A 17,756-nucleotide genomic window follows, 5' to 3' on the forward strand; every position below is an offset into this window, starting at 1 on the left:
TTTGGAAGCTTTGGAAATTTGCTGAAGGAGATTCTACATTATCTTGAGACCTCAAGAAAGCCTGACAGGCTTGGATAAAAAGCAGATTTATGATCCACGTGTTATTTTAGGAGGTTACATTCTGTAGGAGTGTTATGCTATCTGTTGGGAAAGTGGAAGACACACCAATGAAAGATTAAGATGGCAGAATCAGTTTTGAACCCACCAAGCCTAGCGATCTCAGGAGAAATGAAAGGGAAATGTGATTATGAAAGAATTCTCCAAGATCTTGGTTCCTGACTGTATGCAGGCGGGAAAGGTAAAAGGAGTAGAGAAATGGAAAGGCCAGGGATCAGGAAGAATCAACAAGGACTCTAAGCATCATTTGTTGTTACTGTTGGAAACTGATTTGTAAATTGTTTAAAATGTTTGATGAAAAAATGGAGGTCACATTTTTTGGAATACTTATCCAAGATACTGTCAGAGGAAAGAAGTAGAGAAAGAAGGTGATCATAAGAGACAGTGAAGGTCAGTAAATATGTTTCTTGGTCAAATGGAGGGGGTCAAAGCAGAGAAGAGGGAGTTATTTAATGGAGATAATTGTACACAAGGGATCCACACTGTGGAGTGAGGAGGAAATGGGAGATATATGATCAACACCTTACATGGATGGGTAGGATGGGGAGCAAAGACGGCCATTGGAAAGGAAACATGTAAACTTTTCCTCCAAGGTAGGAGAGAACAAAGAGAAGATGGGTGTGGAGCCATATTTTGAGAAGCAGTTTATGTAATGGTCAGTGTCACGGATTTGGGACTTGAGTTCACTTTCCTTCTGACTAGTTCTATAACGTTAGGAAAATACTTACCTCTCTAAATTTCAGAGCGACCCCAAACTGGAGATACTAGTAATACCTCTTAGGTTGGGTTATTGTAAGGAATAAGTGAGATAAATTATATAAAACATAGCACAGTACCTGGCACATCGCAATAGAATAAATGATAATATTGTTGCTATTTCAGATGGTTCATTTTGAGGTGGAGTTGGGCTCATGAAACTTTTTGCTTGAAATAGTATATAGATAATTTAGCTATTTCAGCCAACTTGTTTTCCTTTGCCCCTGGGGCTCTACTCAGAAAGTTAATCCACCCAGAGAACATTTGCATTTTAATAAGGGCCTTCAAGCCTAGGGGGAGAGGAGGGAAGAGAAAAGGAGCTTTTCTGCTTCTCAAGTAACATCACATAAATGAACATTTTTATGCCTGTCTTTGTGTAAGCTGATCCTGCTCTGGACCACATTTGTAACAGGATTTTTTGAAAAATTTTCTAGTCAGTTTCACCTAGTTAGAGACATATTTAATAATATGTTTGGCTTTCAATCATTTATAAACTCCCTTAAAGTCACCTAGCGCTTGTTGGGTTGGATTTCATTACAACATAGGATTCAACTCCTGTAATACTGGGCTATGGAGCAGAGTACCTGTCACTTCTTCTGTCATCCCTGGTTTGCGTTTCTGAAAGAGCACACTCTCAGAAGCTTGCACCTGTGAATGCACCGACGCTATGGTGTTAGAATTCTTCAGAAAATTCTATCTTTTAAAGGGGGAAGATAAATCAGAGAATGATTTATACATTTGATTGGTGCTTTCTTGGTTTTGAATTAGTATAAATCGATACCAAAGATTATTTGTGAGAAAGAAATATTTACCAAAATTGATAAATATGTTTGGAGCCTAAGCTCTTTTTACAATATCCATTCATCGGCATAAGGATGTATTTTATTTTATAATCGTATACGGATTTGTGTTAAGATGGCAAATACTGGAGAACATTCACGTTATACTTGGGGACTTCAAAATGTGTTTCTGATGTGTAAAATAAAGGTTTCGGGTTAGATTTAGAAAACAAATCAACTTAAAGATGTGCTTTCCTCGGACCCAAATGACTTAGAGGAATTTATTTATGTCAGTACTTACAGCATGGACGCTGAAGACAATTATTCCGAAATCTCAATGAAAACAGTAAATATTCTGCTCTATATTGAATCAGAATTAAAAAACTGAATTAAATATATTTGTGGTTAATTTCTTTTGTGGGAGTTAAATTTAAGAAATGGAAAATTCTATGAATTATGATATTGCATAAAAACATACTAATTTACTTCTCTGCATCTTAGGGGAGTGTTGTGCAATGAAGGCAAGTGAAAACACAGAGAATTTGGCACAGTCACTACCAAGAACCAGGTAATGATGGTGTACTTGATGAATGAGCTCACACCTGGTTCATATCCATAGCTAAACTCACCAGTCATGACTGCTTCTGTGATCCTGCAAACGCAACAGGTTTCAACTGAAACATGGAACACAACTTATTCCTCAGTGATAACAGATCAATTAAAATCAAAGACAAGATTGGCATTTTGATGGCAATATTTCATATTCTGCTTCTCCCTGAAGCACAGAAATCCAAGTGTAGATTAAAAAAAAAAAAACAGCAAAAAACCTGATTTGGCATCTTCTTCTTTTTTTCCTGGAATCCAATTTTTAAAGAATTCATTAATATCAAAGTTTTTTTTTCCAAAAATAAAAAATCAGACTAGTTTATTCTTTTCTAAAAAGAATGTTAACTATAACAAATTAAGATATTTCTCTATGCATTTTTCATTTTGGCTCTTATAACTAAATTCTCTTTCTGATCAGCGGTTTCTTAAACTTGCCAAACCTATGGTTCTCTATTGATTTCATAATTTAAAATAAATGAGCCTGATTTTCTCATTAAACTATTTCCTTTTTTGTGAATGTTTTTGAGAATGACACTAATTTTTCCAGCCAGGGTGATATTACCGGGCAATTTCTTCATTTACTAGATATTTTGGACTGGAAGAATCTTGTAGGTCTGGTTCCCTACGTGCAGACTAGGTAATATAGATTAGCATGTAGACAGTTCATTAGGGAAATGGTTTTTGGGTTCCACACCTATGTGGGAAGGAAAGGAAGCGTGACTGGGCTAAGGAAGGTGATGGGCTGTAGGGAGGTCTTAACTAAGGCCCCATCGCACTCCGTGGGAAACTCCGGAGTTGGGATGGCCCTTCAGAGTGATGAGTAGGCAGTTGGCTAGACATGAGCAGGGAAAAGTGCTTCCCACTGAGAAAAGGGTGGAGGCCAAGTTCCAAACAGCCGGGACGGATCTCAGGGGATACCGCATGTTCCCAATGACCACTGCCCAACAGTAACCTATAACTTCATTATAATACATTTATACTGTGGTCTCTCTCCCTTCTCCCAGCAGAGAATGGCTGCCATGACAGTTCCCACCGGGGTCATATGGGGCCAAGCCCCTCTCCCCCTAGTCCCTTCAATGATTGGCTGTAACCTCAGTCAAAAACTGCCCTAGCTATGACCCTTAAGCTATCCAAACATCAAAAGAAAAGATAATCCTGACCTCGGGTTCAGCCGCCATCTCTGGGCCTGCCCACTCTCCCATCTCAAGAGTGTACTTTCATTTATACTGCTATTAAACCTTTGCTTGCTTTAGAGTTTGGCTCTAAATTCTTTTGTGGCTGATCTCAAGAATCAAGGCCAGGGAACAGAACCTGACATTGACAAGAGTAGTCCTAAATTGGGACACTGTAGGTGCTAAGCTGATATTCTCTTACACTGAACAGTCATTGGATATAGTCTGTCCCCAGAAAGTAGGCATGGCCTACCTCATCATGGGGCAATTTCTGGAGAGGGCTGACAGCTCTGGACCAGAACCTGGCTTTACTCCTAGAACTGAAGGAATAATTCTTCATACCTGCGGGAGGGAGAGGGGGCTGCATAGGGTGTCCTGGTATCCACTGTAAAGAATTAATGCAATTAAAAATGTGTAGCCTAAAGGATTCCAGACTGTCATCATTTTAGAAAAATGAATTTAGTAAAGTTTGTGTTAAAAAAGTGTAAATTATTAAAAAACTGAAAATCACTTAAAATAATTGTTGAGATGATCATAAATTCTCTCACATAGATTTATTGTACTAGTTGTATTTTATACCCATTTTCCTCTAGCCTTCTTTTTTCAAAACAGTTTTTGGAAGCAAAGTTACAGAGCAAAGCAACATGGACTTTGGAGTTAGATTTGACAGTGTACAGGCTTAGGCTTTACTACTTACTGGGTGTTCAATCTTGGACAATAACATCTTGGAACCTCTGTTTTCTTATTTTTACAAGTGAGTACTATTATGGGATGAAAATGAAGTGAGATGACATATTTAATAGAGTCCACCTGAATGCTTCTGACTTAGAAATAACTTACAAAAAAAAAAAGTTGCTAAGAGTTTGGTTTTTTCCCCCAACTCTTACAAATCTAAACCCATTGCATTAAAAATTAATATCGATATTAGAAATTTTGTATTCTGTTGTTAACTTAGAAATAATTCTTCTATTTCTGGTAACGACATTCTTCTTTGGTGAAGTTAGTGTAAACAAAAAGAATCTGTAGTCTATAGGGGGAGTTGAATTAATGGTGCTGAGTGTACTGGAGACTTTCACCACACTGAAGAATTAACTTTCAAAATAGTTGATTAGAAAACAACATTCGCAGCAAAAAAAAAAAAAAAATGGCCCACTATTTTATCGATCTTTTTTATGGTCGTTAACTTTTTATCTCTTCCAGTTAGTATGTAAATTTTCAAAGACTTCACAAAACTGAAGTGAATTTATTCCAAAGTTATTTACCAAACTTAAAGTTCTCTCAGAAGGAAGGTTGTTGACATTCTATTTTTAATTACTCACACGATCCACAAGAAGGGGTGAGATAGCTAGAAACAGTGTCACCTCGAGGAAGAATGGTGGCTGTGGTGGCTTGTTTTTAGCTATTAGATCTCTATATTTTCTTTTTCTCTTTTTTCGTTCTAATATGTAATTCCCTCTTGGTGTTAGGCAGCTTGGCAATATAACCTATCTTTCTCTTCCTCATTTGCTAGAATGTACCTTTCTTCTCGCCCTCATTCCTTCAAATTCTTTTTCTCTCAGTATGTTTTGAGACTGAGTCTAACCAAATCATTGAGTTGGAAAGTGAAGGACCTATAAGGAACTTACTGGCTTAATCCTTTGAAGAGAGGATAAGTGCATGCTAATTCAGCATCTCTTACAGGGAATTTGTGGGGGGAAGCAATCAGACCAGTGATGGAGGCTGGATCATGAAAAGTCTTGTATGAAGTACTAAGGAGTTTAGACTTTTGCCTATGTGTGATGGAGCCAGTTAAAAATTTTAGAGCAGAGAAATGGAATGATTAAATTATATTAAGGATAATTAAAGATATAATCACAATAGGCTTGTTTTGTTCAAAGTTCTGATACCTAAAAATTAATGAGATACAAAGATTTTCTGATCCCCAATATTGTTAGTGTACTTGCTGCTCTATAAATGACCCGGGTATGGTCAGATTAAGGTCTCCTTAATATTAGGATACACCCTTGGAAGCTAAAAGTGTTTTATTTCATTTAATACATATTGAAGATGGACTAGTCTTACTAAAACACCAACAACTTACTCTCCACTGAAGATGACAATGCTACTTCACTGAAAAAAATTCCCATTTCTTCCCATGCATTTCAGTTTCTATTTTTAACTAGATCCATACTTTCAATATATTGCAGGCCATTTCTGGATATGGTGCTTCTCACTCTTCTCTCTCAATCCGATGCAAGCCAGCTCATTTCTCCGGCCCCTAGCTTCACCACTTACTAACTCCTGCGGCTGCATTTCACTTCCTATCAATCAGACAGCCCTGGATTGTCTACTTCAAAATGAATGTCAAATATTTGCCCTCTCTTCCATATTCATTGTTATTACATTGGCTCAGACCCTTATCATCTTAATTCTGAACTGTTGAAATAGTCCCTTGACCCTGACTCTGTCTTTAATTTCTCATCTCTCCAATACTCTCAGCATGCTGCTATCATAGTTATTTTTCTAAAGTACAGCTTTGGTAATGTCACTTCCCTGGAGGGCCTTCTATGGTCTTACAAGATCAAGTCTAAACTTTTTAGCATTCAAAGTGAGTCACAATCTACCAATATTCTTTCTTCAGCAAGGTCTACAAAAAGGAACTCTGATCCATTTTGAGTAAATTTGCCAATGAAAGTAAAAATTAAAAAAAAAAGTTTGAATGGAGGATGAAAAGTTAAAACTGCCCTATGATAACATGTTTTTTGGGAAGAAAGAAGGGATTGGTTATCTGAGTGTTGGTGCAAACTGGCGCTGGATGAAGGGGTCTGTTAAGATACACCAAGTTTAAGATTTAGGGAGCAGTCACTCTGACATCTGAAAAATTCAGTGGAACAGACAGAAAAGCAGGTGCTTGAAACGGTTGATGGCAAAGCTCTGACAGGGACGTCCTTTGGGAGGTAAGAGTGACAGTCAAGTAAATTAGAAAAGAAAGACTGGGGTGACTTTCCAGTGGCCAGAATCCTAGGAAAAAATAATTCTTTCGGAGACACACCTATGAATCCCCCATCCCCCAAAAAGGGGGGTGATTACTTTTTACAAATTGAAAAGAACTGAATTAATAGGTTTGCTGCAAACCAGAATTTCAGCTTGTCCTAGCCTGAGAGAAATATCCTTCAACATTCTGCAGGCCTTGTCTCCCAATCACACGCTCTTCCCTCCTATAGTCTACGCAAGCTCTCCTGAGTCACGCTGGCTCGTTCACTGTTGACGTCGTGTACGTCTAGACTCCTGCGTGATTGATTTCCTCATTCTGAAATTCCCATTCTTTCCCTGCGGATCAAAGTTCCAAAGATCCATATTGAGAATCAGTTTAAACCACTCTCTGTGTTCTTTGGGAAACTTTGAGGTGAGAGACGGTCTAATACTGTCCCCACCCTCCATATTCAGACTTTAATGAACACAAATCTCAGACCAAATGCTGTCTCTAGTACATACTGATATACACTTTAAGTGTGTGGGATCATTAAATGATTATATTTTACAAACACTAAAGAATTTTCACCATGGTTCCACAAAATATCACTGCCACAGGAAATGAAATTGTTATTTCCATCTATATTTACACACACACACACACACACACACAGAATCAGCAGTTATAAAATAGTACCTATATTCTATTTCCCCAGTTCAGTGCTCACATGAATTGCTGGATATAAGAAATCTTTGGAAATCATATAACTCTGGGTTAAATCTTCACTCCACCACTTAGCTCTTGAACGACCTCAGACAAGTTACTTAGCTCTTCTGATCCTCTCTTTCTTCATCTGTAAATTAGGGTAATGATCCAGGCATGTGGACAGTCTATAAACAAAATACCCACTAGTGTGCTGGTGTGGTGGAGTCGAGTGGTAAATTTTCAGGAATTTTATGAGACAGTTGTTAACATAGCCATCTAAAAAAATCAAATTATATAAACTTGCAGTTAAATAAGTTATATAGAAAACAAAGGCAAGCAAGGTTCAAAAATTATGACTTCCTAATTGTTTTACTACATCTTGCTCTTTTCCTATTTTCTTTTGCTACTTGTGTCTACAGTATAATGTTGTGCCACTGAAAATCTCTTCTCAGCTTTGTTTTCACTGACATCGTGTAGCTTGGAGGCTGGAAATCAGACATGGTGGGAGTATTATACCATGGAAATCAGCAAGCACTAAAAATCAGAGTTGGATTTATCATTCTATTGTCTCCAGACTTAAAAAATCAGGAGGAAAACGTCAATAATGTGGATTAAACTCGAAGGTATGTCATGCTTGTGGTTTTTACATAGAAAAGAGCACAAAAAAATGAAGAAATATATCTTTAGTCTTCAAAAACTATTATCAAATCTGTAAAGTTGTTCATATCACAGACGAACTATGAAGTTCCAACATAGGACATTTACAATTATGTTCATTTATTAATTGCAAACATAGGCTGTCTGTAGACACAGAAGCTAGCAAAAATCAATGGATGAATTCTGTGAGAATCTGTCTATACAGAAATTATAATAGAGTATAGTATTTTTTTTAAAGATTTTATTTATTTATTTGACAGAGATAGAGACAGCCAGCTAGAGAGGGAACACAAGCAGGGGGAGTGGGAGAGGAAGAAGCAGGCTCCTAGCAGAGGAGCCTGATGTGGGGCTCGATCCCATAACGCGGGATCACGACCTGAGCCGAAGGCAGACGCTTAACCGCTGTGCCACCCAGGCACCCCTAGAGTATAGTATATTTTATTATTTGTTCATTGTGTGGTACATATGTTTAAAATCATTAATTTTTATAATAAAATTAGGCATATGTAGACCTATATACACATATATATTTTTTCAGGTAGTTATTGAGAATTTACCAGCACTCCTTTGCATATATCCTTCTCTTGAATTTCTGCTCAAATGTCCCATTCTCCATGAAGTCTTTTTGGATCTTGCCTGAATCAGTATTAAATGCACCTTCTGCCTTTTATAGAAACTTGGGACCTAATTAAAGTGCTTTTTATCCTAAAGACTAATTAGTTTTGTATGTATCTGTTCACCTGTCTATATTGTAACCTCCAGAAAATAAAAGAAAAAGTGTTATACATCTTAATCTAGGTACGCAGCATAGCAGCTAGCATAAAACTTTATAGTAAGATGCTCAGGAAATATTTGTCAAAACATTAAAGATTTCACCAAGTTTAGAATCATGAAATATAGTTTCCTTTTTCCAGTGGATTCTAGAATGTCTTTTCATTGCCCCGCTAGGAAATAAGCTGACAATAGTGTGGATTTTAAGTAAAAAAAAATTGAATTAATATTTTTCTTTCACTACATTCATGAAACATACCATATTAGTAAATCTCTTGGTATTAATTACTTAATTTTAAGAGAAACCAAACTTTCTTCTTCTTAGCCATAAAATATTCTTACTAAGTAAGAAAAATTTGGGTCAGGATGAAACTACTAGGTACTGAGCCAGTTTTTTCTTTCCTGTATTTTTCTTGGTCTGAGATTCTTTAGCCACTTTTGCCTAATAATAATATCGATAATAATAATAGTCAATGCTTTTATGTACCTCGTGTGCTCCAAGTGCCTTACATTATTTATATAATCCTCATCACATTTCTATAAGTTAAGTAGTAAATATGTTATGTAATATATATAATATACTACATATGTATATGCATAATATAGGTGTATGTACACACACACACACACACAGGGAAATGGAATAGCAGAGCATCTAAAGAACTATAAAGCTAGTGAGGGACAGAGCTGGAATTTGAACTCTGGCAGTCAGCTTCACAGTTAAATTTGCGAAAGCAGTTTTCATATCCCAGGAAGAGACTATCTTTTGAAAAAATAATGAACTTTCTGTGTTCTAAAAATTTAAGAGCCTGAAAGAATCAGAGCCTAGAGTTTATCCATATATTGTGATTTTGGGAAGCATTCATGATACTCTAAGAGGCAGATTTCCTCTCAAAATGAGATAAAATTTCACTGTCTGAGAGAAGAAAGGGGAAAAAGAGGAAAGCTAAGCGTTGCAGGGTTACGTATTGGTGTGGTCTCCGAAAAGATGGTGCTATTCTGGTCAGCTCTGCCAGGTCAGTAGCGGAGGGGAACAATATCCCCCAGATAGATTTGGGGGGATCCAAGAACAGAGAGGATCCAGGTCTTAATCCCAGGCCCAGCCTGGGGAGAAATAATCCTCCCAAGGAAGTCCCTACCAGAGCTGTTCCCAGCTGGGCAGAGAAATGGCGGCCAGGATGGTCTAACGCAGAGGAGATCTAGGAGAGTTCCATGAGACTCTGGGGTCCCTGGGATGATAGAAGCTTCCCATAACTAGAGGGGCGTGAGATGCTTGAAAGGGTCCTACCAGTCACGACGAAGCCATGTTATCGGCAGACCTCCCTCAGATCCAGGAACTGATGTTCAAAGACCAGACAGAGGGAATGCTCATCCACAGAGGCAATATGATACGGAGCACTCCCCAGATTTAAATTCAGAGCTAACTGACCTTATCAGCCAGTTTTACCCTGTTTATCCAGGAGTTATGGAGTAATTTCCAATTTCACTGAGTTTACCTGAAGGATGAGTAAATAAAGTTTTATGCATTAGAGAGAAGAGGGATTTAGAGAAGGTATTAAATTGAATTACAGAAACTAAATTTAGAATTCTTGTAAACTGGAGTTAGAAACTATGGAATTCAAACTGGTTGTATACTCTCCTTAAAAGTGTGTATGTCTATTTAAGAGACGATAACTGACTATAATAGACTTAACGGACATGTATTCATTTAATATATGTGTATATATTTGTGCATATGCATGTGTTTAACAAATACATACACACATACACCCTTTGAGTGACTGTGACTGATTTATAGATTATTTATCTGTCTGTCTGTTCATAGGACACTATACTTTGCTGGGATGTATAGTTAACTTTTTGAAGATGTCACAGTAGTTAAGAGTGCTGGTCTGGGGGCCGGGTGCCTGGGTGGCTCAGTTGGTTAAGCAGTTAAGTGTCTGCCTTTGAGCCCTGCCTCAGGCTCCCTGCTCAGTGGGGAATCTGCTTCTCTCTCTCCTTCTGCCTCTCCCGCCCCACTCATGTGCGTGCTCTCTCTCAAATAAATAAATAAAATCTTAAAAAAATAAAATAAAAAGAGTACGGGTCTGGGGTCCAGACTCCTAGTGTTTAAATCCTGACTGCTGCATACCACGTGTGGGACTTGGGTAAATTATCTGATCTCTTGCAGATAGTTTCCTCACCTGTAAATCTTCACAGGGTTGTTGGGAAAATCCAACGTGTTAATATTCTTAGTGTATAGAAAGTGTGTGTGCCGTTGTAAGTCCTCCGAAATGTTAGCCATGGTCATTTCATGTGGCCTTCAGTCAGCATGACTAGATATCATGCTCAGACTTCCTTCCTTGTCTTCATATTGGTGAACGAGGATGTGCAGTCATTGGCAGTGGGCATGACTTCCATGCTCTTTAGGCTCCTCTGGAATCTGAAGTATCACTTGGAGAAGTTTGGACTCATCCCAGGAGCAAACTTCTTTTTTTTTTTTTTTAAAGGTTTTATTTATTTATTCGACAGAGATAGAGCCAGCCAGCGAGAGAGGGAACACAAGCAGGGGGAGTGGGAGAGGAAAAAGCAGGCTCATAGCAGAGGAGCCTGATGTGGGGCTTGAACCCATAACGCCGGGATCACGCCCTGAGCCGAAGGCAGACGCTTAACCGCTGTGCCACCCAGGCGCCCCCAGGAGCAAACTTCTGAGTGTGTTACAACCCACCACGTCTAATTCCAACCCCTTCAGTCTCTTATCTACCTTTGTATTTTTCAGTCTTTTTATGGGAAGGGAAAGTTGTCTTGAAAACAGTAGAAGAGCAATTACCTCATGAATATCATGGAGATCACATTTTAAAAAATTACTTTTAAAAAAGTGAGTGTTGAAAGTTATAGAATGCTTTTAGTTACAAAAACTCATGTTTCCTTTGTGTTCATTTAAATTGATACCATAGATGGGATTGTGTTTTCTGTTTTTCATCACATTCTTCAGTTTCCGTATCACAGATTGTTGCTTCTAAGGAATGATATTGCTGCTAATGCTTTGAAGTCTGAATCCAGTTTCTGATTTACTGGTTTTAGAGGTTGTTTTTTTGTTTTTTGTTTTTGTTTTTTTTTAAGAAACAGCTTTACTGTTTTTAATTTTTTTTAAAGATTTTATTTATTTATTTGACAGGGAGAGACAGCCAACAAGAGAGGGAACACAAGCAGGGGGAGTGGGAGAGGAAGAGGCAGGCTCCCAGCGGAGGAGCCCGATGCGATGTAGGGCTTGATCATGCCCTGAGCCAAAGGCAGAAGCTTAAAGACTGAACCACCCAGGTGCCCCTGCTCTTTTTAATTTAGATTCCTACATGAATTCATTAGCATTTAGTGAATGTTTACTTTTACATTAAAAAATACGAGTTATGGAAAGCCTGGGTAGCTCAGTTGGTTAAGCATCTGCTTTTGGCTCAGGTCATGGTCCCAGGGTCCTGGGATCCTGTCCCACATGGGACTCCTTGCTCAGCAGGGAGCCTGCTTCTCCCTCTGCCTGCCTGTCCTCCTGCTTGTGCGCGCTCTCTCCCTGACAAATAAATAAATAAATCTTTAAAAAAAAAAAAACCCACACATGAGTTATCAGTACTTGGATGATTATTTCTGCTTATCAACTTGTCACTGCCTAAAGTCTCCAGTTTCAGGCATGACTTTAATAGAGAGGTCAGCAAAAACATGCATTGAACTATGATTTTAAGAGAACAGGCTTACATGGTCTGCTAATACTACCATCTTGAAGAGGAGCACCAAGTAGCTTGTTTCTCTGCTTAGGTTCCATAGTTACTGAGTTATCAAAAGAATAATGATCAAAATTTGAATTTAAATTTAAAGTCAAAAGATGAAATAAAGAATATCAATCTGATTTAGTCCCCTGAAGATGGCATATGGAGATTGAGTTTCCGTTCTTGCATTTGATGGAGGTTCAGAATAGTTTTGAAAGTACTGTTGTGAATTTTTGTCATGTAACTTACAGAATAATTCCAAATCTGAAGTGGAGAGTACATGAAATAAGTTTAGTGGTTTTTTATAGATAGTCTTGAGAAACTTTAAAAGCCAATTCAAAGACTATACATTCTAAAATATTCCAGAATAATAAATTTTGAGGTAAATTGATGTAAAGTATGTTTTAAAAGAAAATTTCAGAACATAGGCTAATATTACACATTAATTTTTCTAAAGCCAAGAGAATTTCTTTGCTTTTTTTTTTCTTTGCAAGTTTAAAGTTATTCAAAAAGTTAAGGAAATAGAAGACAGAAATGTAATTGAGGTTGTATATTTAGTGGCACAGACTACTATTTTGTCCTTTAACATTTATTTGGTGTTCTTTTTTTTAATCAGTGAACCATTAGATTTAAAAAAATGATTTCTAGGAAATCAGGCACTATTTTCCTTATTCTTTACTAGGAGTAGGTACACCTCAGGCTGAAATTGAGTAAAATTCTGAATATTTAAGAAAATATGACATGGTTTCTTGGGAATTCTGAGAAATCATTGAATACATGATATTGTATAATCAAGTCATTTACCTTCTTACTTGTCAAAATGTCAATTCTACACCTTTTCAAAGAAGAAAACTTGAAATTGCATATCTCACTAAGAATTACGAACCTTTTGCCTGAGACACATGTGATTTAAGATAGACCTTCGGGTCCCAGGTTCTTCATGTGTAAGATGAAGTTTATTAGATTATCCACCTAGCTCTAATATTCTTAATTTTCATAAAATTCTATGTGAAAAATAAGCAAACATGATTCTAAAAGAAAATATTTATCAAAGACTCTTCCAATGATTTTTCTACCTGTATTTCCACCTGAGTAATTACAGATTTAACATAAAGCAAGTCTGTAACAGCAACTACTTAGTTTGTAGTTACCTGATTAATTTCAGGCCACTACATTCCATGATGAAGCTTCAGCGTTCTGCACCCTTTACTGCACAATCCATTGTAGTGCTGGTGGTGTGCATTGAAATTTGGGAAAACACTAGGGATTAAAGCCCACCAGGAATAATCTACTAGTAGTTTCTATGGTTAAAAAACAAAAAAAACTAAAAGCAACCTAAATGTCCTTATCAGTTTCTAATTTCCATGTTGCCCTAATTGCCCTGCAATTAGGAAATCGTCACATTTTATTTAACCCACAATCTGTGGTACTCGATATCATTACTGTTCTTTGCATATATTCATCTCAGGGGAATCTCAGCTCTTGACATAAAGTCTCATTTTTTTCCTTAATGCAGATTCTGTCAGGTTTTACTAACTCTCCAGAGCCTTTGAAAACCTGAGAAAAGTTCAGTGGAAGGAAATGATTCTCCAGAAAATTCTGTAGCTGTTTCAGCAATGAAAAACATAATGCATTTCAAATAATTAAAATTGGAAGACAATGTGGTTGTGTGTTCTCGGTTGTTCAGTCTCTTAGTTCCTATATACATACATATATATATATATGTATATTTTTTCTAAGTGGTATTATTCTGCTTTAAACTAGAAATCTCAATGGAATTGGCTTTCTTGGACAAACTTTGTAACAAATAAATCTTCCGCAGAGTGACATCAGCATCATTGAGAAGTTCAGTAACGTCTGTCCTTATCTAGACCAGGGCTGATAGTAGGATGTGCTGTAACAGAACTGGGCTCCTTTCCAGCAATGCTGATAATAGGATTCCTAAGTAATAAAGACCAGGTGGTGGTGCAAGGTGTGTGTAATTATTACAATCAGTGGCAAATTTGGAGAGGCAGCCAAGAAAGCTCAACCTTCAGAGAGGTATAGAGATGGCATTCCAATAGGCAAGAGTGAAGGGCAGTCAATAAGGGTACTATTTAATTTATACAACCGAGAAAAATTACAGATGGATAAGCAGGAGACTGAAGATGGCTACTCCAATAAAAAGTCATGATTCCTTACTCAGTTTCTGTACCTGAGCCAATTCTCAGAGCTGGAACCCATTAACTGAAGGAGAAGCCAAATTCCTCTGAAGAAGGATCCTGCAACAGTGCAACAAACTATACCATTCAGGAAGTAGCAACTGGAATATTGTAGGTCCTTTGTAGAGACATGACCATGGAACGGCAAGTCACCAGTCTACTGTGGTCAGAGATGCCCTTCTTTAGCAAGATTGTGCTGACCCACCAAGTCATAAGCTCAGGCAAGCTGAGCAGTAATCCAATATAAATGGAAGTGATTCCACAAGTTCCAGGCACAAACTGGACCAGATGGCACAAGCAACCTGTACAAGTGGGTGGTGCAAACCCTCTTACCATCTTATCTACCACTTCTCACCCCTGGCTCCACGGGGGTGTTGAGGTCCCTTATGACCATCTTATAGAGGAGGAAAAGGTTAATTTGGTTCGTTAATGAGTTTGCTTAATATATTGGTGGCAGCTGAAGAGGAACTGCTACTCTCTATCCCACTTTTTCAGGACATCCCTGAAGAAAGTGGTGATGGGAAATCCTTCCGCTGGGCAGAGTTCTGGGTGGTGCACTCAGTCATCTACTTTATATGAATAGAAAAATGAAACAAAGAAGAATATAAAGGGGCTCATGGGTACACTGATTGAACAGGGATGCAAAAAAGAGAAAGATTGGAAGATCTGGCTGAGGAGGTCTTGGGAAAAGACATGGTGATGGATCTGTAGGGATTGCTATGCAATAAGATGTCCTTGTCCTGGTACTTGTGCTGGTATCGGATGTAAGCACCCACTGGAAACATCTGTCTTTGACAAGACATTAAACAAACAAGCAGACAGAATGACTTAGCCAGTAGATCTCAGTTAGATTCTGTCATTAAGTAGCTGAGGGCCAGCATATTGGTTGACATATAGAAAGTAGTTATGGAAGTGGAGATAGAGCCTATGAATGGGCCTGATAGCATGGACTCTGACTCACCAAGTCTGATCGAAGTATCATCACTGCTGAATGTTAAACTTGCCAGCAATAGAGACCGATACTGAGCCCCTGTAATCCACCTGAGACCAACAAACCACTGGGAACAAACTGACTGTATTGGACCCTTTCACCTTGAGAGGACAGTAAGCATCTTGATTGGGATTGGCACCTGTTCTGAGTATGAGTTTGCCTCTTTTGCCTTCAGCCAATGCCAGTATTGGAGAGCTTGTAGCTTCTTTGATCGACCAATAGAAGATCCCAGATAGCACTGCATTATACTAAGGAACCTACTTTAGAGTGAGAGAAGCACACAGTGGTCATATGAACCTATCACATACTGTGCCACCTGAAAGCTACTGGCCTGACATAGAAATAGAATGGTCTGTTAAGGGGTGCCCTGGGTGGCTCAGTAGTTAAGTGTCTGCCTTCGGCTCAGGGCATGATCCCAGGGTCCTGGGATCAAGCCCTACATCGCATCGGGCTCCTCCGCTGGGAGCCTGCCTCTTCCTCTCCCACTCCCTCTGCTTGTGTTCCCTCTCTCGCTGGCTCTCTCTCTCTCTGTCAAATAAATAAATAAAATCTTTAAAAAAAAAAAAAGAATGGTCTGTTAAAGATGCACCTGTCACCAGGTCTAAGAGAACACCTTGAGAGGATGAACATTTACACAATGCTGTGCCCCCAGAACTAGATAGAATATAGGGACCCAGGAAACAGAAATGGAAGTATAGGGGAGCCTGGGTGGCCCAGTTAGTTAAGCATCTNAATGCTGTGCCCCCAGAACTAGAATATAGGGACCCAGGAAACAGAAATGGAAGTATAGGGGAGCCTGGGTGGCCCAGTTAGTTAAGCATCTGACTTCAGCTCAGGTCATGATCCCAGGGTCCTGGGATCGAGTCCCCACATCAGGTTCCCTGCTCAGTGGGGAACCTACTTCTTTATTTCTCTCTGCAGCTCCCCTTCTTGTGCTCTCTCTCTCTGTCAAATAAATAAATAAAATCTTTTTTAAAAAGTGGAAGTATAAATGATAGCATTACTTTTAGTAACCCATTTTGTGTTTCCCATATTCCTGAAGTCCTGTGGGTATAAAGGTCCTGGTTCTCAAAAGGGGAACACTTTTACCAGGGGACACAATAAGATTCTCATTGACCTTTAAGCAAAACATGTTGACTGATCACTTAGGCTTTTCATACTAAGAGGCCAGCAGGCAAGAAGATGAATTATCTTACTGGCATTGGTAATTTAACTTGACTATCAGGAGAAAATAGGGTCACTGTAGTAAATGGGGTACAGGAGATGGTTTGGTGTCAGGTAATCCATTGGGGCATCTTTTGTTTATTGTGTTCACTTTGATGGTAAATGGATAATAGAACAACCATGGCCTGAGAAGGGGCTAAGATTCCCTGGGAATGAGGGTCTGGGTCACCCCTCCAGGCAAGACAACCTGAAATGCCAGACGAGCTATGCGGGAAATTCAGAATGTGTGCTGGAGTAGAAGGCTGATGAGTAACAGCCATGACCTTGAAATCAACTGCAGTATCAGGACTACAGTTTGTTCTAGTGGCCTTTTCTTCTAAGGGCCTCAGAAAGCTCTTCCCTGGTGGGAGAAACTTATTCCAAGAAGCCCATAGATCTGAGTAGTACAAGAGTGTATTGTAGGGAATACAATGGTGCTCTCTCTACTCAGATCCATTATTATTGTTGTTGTTGTTGTTGTTGTTATTATTATTATTATTATCAACTCCATTGAATTATAATGGACTCAGACCCATTCTTTAGGCTAAAGTACTTACTTATTGGTATATCAGCTGTTGGTTTCTTACAACTGAGTGTCTCCCTTTGAAATGCCATAGCTCCAAACAACTGTCTCACTTCCAGTTACATTTCCTCCAGCAGGTGGAAGAGAAGCACACTACCAATGACTGGCTGACTGGCTGATGTGGGTGGACTCACAAAGCCTCACCCTCTTTCTTGTATTTGGGACAATTCAGAAGGACCATTATGGCGCCACAGCTCCTAGTAGAATTGTCAGAGGTCTCAAGACCACTGTGTACTCTGTTTTTCCCTCTGCTAATCCTGCCTTCCCCATTTTTTTTATAGGTATTTTCTCAGAGCTGTCTCTAGTAAAATTTCTGTATGCCTCTCACCAGCTCACAGTCTGTTTCCATCCAGCCCAATCTAAGACAGATGGAGATAACATTCAGGTCATTCATAAATCCAAGTAACTTGGGGAATATTTTCAGTATTAAATTAAGAGCCACGTATTTTGAATAGTGGAAAGAGTATACTCCTCCATCTATTCTTTAACAAGTTTCTGGATAATTTGAACAAGGTATATTCTGTG

The sequence above is a fragment of the Ailuropoda melanoleuca genome, chromosome 5, assembly GCF_002007445.2.
Source record: "Ailuropoda melanoleuca isolate Jingjing chromosome 5, ASM200744v2, whole genome shotgun sequence".
NCBI classification, from domain to species: Eukaryota; Metazoa; Chordata; class Mammalia; order Carnivora; family Ursidae; genus Ailuropoda; species Ailuropoda melanoleuca.